Below are 6,000 nucleotides of genomic sequence, written 5' to 3'. Positions count from 1 at the left end.
CGAAAACACTGGGGGTCAATGACACACTCAACATCCATAACATTCTACTCGCGACAAAAGTTGTTTTTGACAAATGGGTAGATGTGCTGAGGAGGTACTATGACGGGGAGTTGCTAAACTCAATAGGTGTGGAGGACGGCCGGAAGCCCAATGATTTGAAGCTCAACGCCTTGCGTTTCTTGCGGTCTCTAGACGACGACGACCTTCTGACAGTGGCTAATGCTCTTCTACGTGGTGAGGTAGTCTTCAACAAGACCAAAATGACTCCCGGCCATATTGTGACATACGCTATTGAAGGATTGGATCTTCGAGCAAGTGGCCGTGGAGAGGGTGAGCATCGACACCACGCAAGAGATGATGGAAGAGCTGGAGTTGTCAAATGAAGACATCGACGAGTACGTGAAGGGGGCCCCCAAGTTCATCGATTTGCTGTGGGATGCCACGAAAAGTAAAGCTGAGAAGTTGGATCAGTATCCAAATTTCATTAAGAGGGATGTCGACCGCCGGCTTCAGAAACAGCTCGACCCCGCAGCAGAGGCCTATCGAGAACCTTACCAGGTATACGTGAATTCGGATGAGGATCAAAGGTGGAGGAGCATCGTTTCCCACGGAAATGAGCAGGTCAAGAACATCTTTTGTGTGATGGACTTCACAAACGAGGAGATCACTCATGCAGACAAAGTCAGCTCCATCATTGACTTAATGGTGGGACTTGCGGAGGTGGAATCTTCAGTCCACTATATGATCTACGACTCCGAATCCTATCACAAGTTCTGGAAGGCGTTGAACGAGGTGAAGGCTCGGTTGAAAGGCAAGGAGATGCGGGAGATCCATGGGATAATGGCTAAGAAGAAGATACCAATAAATGTCCGCATCTTCACACTCACCCTTGTTATTGGTCCTGCAGCAGAGTGGGATTGGAGTGACTTCCCAGCTTCGTTCGACAAGGCCGATCGAATTGATCTAAGGGAGGTTAATTTACCCATGCCTAAGGAACTGAAGACGGCTATGGAGCTTTCGAATCCAGAGAAAGCTCCAGGTGCAGCATGGGAAATGCTCAGCTGGGTCTTCAACGCAATAGCAGGTGACTCAAAGGGCAAATGCATTGTCGAGTACAACTGCGACGGACTATTCTTTCGAGCCGCACTACTCAAAGGTGTCCCGTGTGTTGCGGTGACAAACTCCATTGAAGAGGTGACTTCAATGGAGCATATAATTACAGTTGCCAAAGAAAAACAGTATCTTCTCTACGAACCTAGTGAGTACGCACTTTAAGTTTAAATGTTATCTCACAAGCTCTGTATACAGGAGCATGGCCACCCCCAGATGCTGAAACAACGTTAACAGCTACTGTTGAAGATACCCATGTTGGGCCGAGCTCACAACCTGCACAAGGTAAGGTCACTGTAAGCCACAAAATTTTCCTTTCCAATTTGCTAGCTTACCTCGACTATCCGACCAACTCTGCCTTGGTTTGTGCTAAGTTCCCTCGCCAAGGTTCTCACCTATGGTACCAGCTCCTACTTGGTCCTACTTGGTTTCAGCTACTCACTGCACGAGCAACGGAGTGTTAGCCATCCATCTACGGATTCCCAAATCTCTCCCAATCCCCCTCCCCGGGTTAGACTGGACTTAAGGTTCGGCTACACTCCCCGCAGGCACAAGTAGCCAAGCACACCAAGCCTCCAGATTCCTAACACCCCAAGGTACCACAAGACTTGATCATGGGACCCTCTAAATCCCAAGCCTTGGGTGCAGCACTTGCTTCGGGACATCGGGGCGAAACACCGTGGCCTAACGGCCCGGTATGGGTACCTCTACCCCCCCACTTCCATCCCGAAGGGAAGGCCCAAGCCCCTAGGAAGGGCGAGGACCAATGAGCCACAAGGTACTCAAGTGGGGCACCACTCCACCTGAGCCGGGAGCACCGCAGTCGGTTTCCCTTTCCGGAGTGGGAGCTGCTCTTGAGCACTTCCCTGGGTGGCCCCTCCGGCACCACTCAGGCCCATGCTCACTCCCACCCAAGGCCCTTCGGCCCCAGTCTCAACCTCAAGTCAGTTTGGAAGCACCACTAGAGAGTTCCTTCAAGACTGGTTCTTGGACCTCACTATCCCTACTATACTTTTGGAACCCCCTGCAGCCCCCCCGCCCTGGGAGACGCACGCTTTGGGCTTTCACCCCTTGACCCGTATTAGTATTTGGACTTAGTCTCTGGCTCAATCTCGGACCCGATTTCGGATCCGACTTCGGATTCGGTCTCGAACTCGATCTCGGACTCGATCTCGGACCCGATCTCGGACCCGACCTCGAACTCAACCTCGGACTCGGTCTTGGACCCGATTTCGGATCTCGGACTCCATCTCGAACTCGGTCTCGAACTCGGACTCGAACTCGGTCCTAGAGTCGGTCTTGGACTCGATCCTCGACTTGGTCCCATCCGATGAACTCTTTGTCATTTCGGTCAAGCTTTTGGGGATCCTTTAGCCTACGACATCTTGGGGAGTCAGTTCCTTACAACTCCACCACCCATAGAAGAAGTTCGATGCCCACATCGAACATCTCGTTTTATCCTACGGCTTGTTGACCATGTCTCCGGGGGCATCCCCCCACTTAGCAGTGTGCCTAAGTTAGCCTCTCCGGCCAAGAGCCCATGACAACGGAATATAGGTGTCCCTATACTCCTCACCTCACCACGCCCTAGTATGGGGTCGGGACTTGAACCCAGCCTTGCTTTACTAGGGGGTTGGGACTCGAACCCAACCTCCTTATAATACGTCTACGGATTCGACATCCCCGTGGGGAGTTGGGCGTAGTGCCCTATGCCTGGTCAACCTATCCAACCCATGCTAATTAGCTTACCTTTGGCGCGCCTTCGGGTCCTAACATATGCCACTTGCTCAACTTTGCTAATTGATATTTTTAATTGAATTTTGCATAACTACATAGAGTTTTGCCTTGCAGAAATTCCTCCACTAGATCTCACGCGTTCGCTAGGTTCTCCTCCGGTTCCCATGTTGCTTCGCAGTGTGGAAATCCTTTCCACTTCACATGGAACTCTCTCACCTCGCGTCCTTGTCGCTTGCTCTTGCGCGCATTGAGGATGGCCTCGACTTCATATTCCTCTTCCCCTTGGATAACCTCAGGTAAAGGTCTCACTTGGTCCTTGCGAAGCGGATCCTCAAAGTACGGCTTGAGTAAGTTCACGTGGAACATTGGGTGCATCTTCCCCATCTCTCGAGGAAGTCGGAGTCGGTAAGCCACTTTACCGATTCGTGCCTCAATCTCGTAAGGCCCCGCGAACCTGCTTAAGGAACTCAAGATCAATTCATTTACAGGAATACATGCATCTTTACCTTTGGGTCAACTTTCGGCTGATCCCACTTGGTAGTCTGAGATTCTTGGTGTTCAGCCACACCTTCTCCCCAGCTTGGAACTCTACATCCCGACGCTTCTGATTCGCGTATTTGGTTTGCCTTTGTTGAGCCCGTTCCAAGGAATCCCTCACTAGATTCCAAATGCTGAGTCTTTCCGCTGTGAATGCCTCCACTGCGGGCAACTCTCCATGATACTCGGCCACGCCGAGTTCCACAGGACCTTCAATAGCTCGCCCATTGATGACTTCCCATGGACTCACCCCGATACTCGAATGTGGTGAGTTGTTATAACACATTTCCGCAAGTCCCAAATGACTTACCCAATCGGTTTGGTCTCCCGAGACATAGCATCGCAAATAATCCTCCAGCTGCCTATTCACCCTTTCCGTTTGTCCGTCTGTCAAGAAGTGTTAGTGCCAACAACTTGACTCAATACCCCATACCTGTCTGTGGGTGATAGGCTGTGCTGAATTTCAACTTGGTGCGATACTATTCCAGGAGAGTCCTCTAGAACCTACTGGTGAAGATCTTATCTTGATCTGAGATGATCTCTTCCGGTCTTCCCCGCACTCGAACCACTTGTTCGAAGAACAGCTTTGCCACACCTTCCGCATCCACCTCCGTTGTGGTGGGTATGAAGTGTGCCATTTTCGAAAATCGGTCCACCACCACGAATATCACATCAAACCCCTCGCTTGGGGGGAGTCTCGTGATGAAGTCCATCGTAAGACATTTCCATAGGCGATCTGGAATTGGGATGCTTTGCAACAAGCCCCCACTAGCCTTAGTCACGGCTTTTACCTGCTGACATGTTGGACATGTCTTTACATAGTCTTGGACGTCCTTAGCCATATCTGGCCAATGGTACTTCCTTTTGAGTAAGCCCATCGTCTTGGGCACTCCACCGTGTCCCACAAGAGGTCCGTCATGACACTCTTCTAAGGCCACCTTCCTTAGTTCCCCTTCTGGAACATACACCCTCGTTTGCTTGTAATAAATGAGTCCATTGCGTTCCGCATAGCCCATTTTCTCTTCCGTTGGCAGCTCACCTCTTTGGTGAGCTTCCCGTGCCACTAGATTCCTCAGCAACACTTCTTGTGCTAGACCATCGTTCTCATATGCTGTCCGCACATCGTCCCAGAAGGTTGCTGTTGCGCTGGATATTGCCAACCTCAAGCTCGCTTTCCGACTTCGCGCATCCGCCACGATGTTGCTCTTCCCAGGCTTGTACAGAATTTCGCAATCAAACTCGGCCAAGGCATTGGCCCACCGACCTTGTTTCCCTCTTAGGTCGGGCTGTGACAAGAAGTGTTTCGTTGCCACATTGTCCGTGTAAACCTTGAAGTGTCTCCCAAGGTAGTGTCACCACTCCTTGAGCGCCTTGACCACCGCAAACAATTCCTTCTCGTGGGCAGGCCACTTCCGTTGAGCCTTGTCCAGCTTCTTCGAGAAGAACGCTACCAGATGGTTGTCTTGCTTCAAAACTGTGCCCAACGCAAAGTCCGAAGCATCCGTTTCTACCTCAAAGTCCTTACCAAAGTCTGGTAATGCCAATACGGGAGCCTTCCTCAACTTCCCTTTGAGGTGGACGAATGCCGCCTCGCATTCCGCTGTCCACACCATCTTCCCTTTTCCTGTTTGGTCCGTTAAGGGCAGGGCTACTCTTGAATAGTGTCTGATAAACTTTCGATAGTAGTTGCATAGCCCCAGGAATGCCCTCAACTCGTGTACATTGGATGGTCGCTCCCATTCCTGGATCGCTTGGACCTTCTCTGGGTCCACCTTGAGCCCGTCCTGGCCCACCACATGCCCGAGAAACTTTACCTCTTGTTGAGCAAAGTCACATTTGCTCTCTTTAGCATATAGCTTGTGTTCCCTTAGTTTCTCAAACACCTTCGCCAAGTGTTCGGCATGCTCCTCTAGCGTCTCGCTATAGATCAGGATGTCGTCGATATAGACGACCACGAAGTGATCCAGATAGGGTACAAAGATGTGGTTCATTAGCGCCGAAAACGTTGCCAGCGCATTGCATAGCCTGAAGGGCATCACCAGAAACTCAAAGCTCCTATACCTCGTTCAATAGGTTGTCTTCTCGACATCTTCCTCGGCTACCCTGATCTGGTAGTATCCTGACCTTAGGTCAATCCTCGAGAAGTATTTTGCCTTTCCCAACCTATCGAACAGGTCCTCAATCCTTGGCAAAGGGTACTTGTTCTTCTTTGTATACTTGTTGAGCAACCGGTAGTATATGCACATGCGCATAGATCCATCTTTCTTTTTCACAAATAACACCGGCGCCCCATACGGCGACTTGCTCAACCTAACATACCCTTTGTCCACCAACTCCTCTAGTTGGCACTTGAGCTCCTTGAGTTCTTTTTCGTTCAGACGATAAGGGGGACGAACCACTGCCTCAGCACCCTCGACCAGCTCAATCTTATGTTCTATCGGTCGTGCTGGGGGTAGCCCCGCCGGTAGCTCCTCCAGCATGGTATCCTGGAATTGGTCCAACACCCGCTGGATCACTAAAGGTACTTCTTCCATTCCTGTCTTTTTGTCACTCTTCACCGAGAGTAAGCACAAAAAGGCCACCTTAGTTCCTTTAGTGAGTTGTCCTCTCATGGAC

This window comes from Selaginella moellendorffii, unplaced genomic scaffold (genome assembly GCF_000143415.4).
Source record: "Selaginella moellendorffii unplaced genomic scaffold, v1.0 SELMOscaffold_9, whole genome shotgun sequence".
Lineage (NCBI taxonomy): Eukaryota > Viridiplantae > Streptophyta > Lycopodiopsida > Selaginellales > Selaginellaceae > Selaginella > Selaginella moellendorffii.
The sequence above is the reverse complement of the archived record's forward strand: the minus strand, read 5'-3'. Positions refer to the sequence as shown.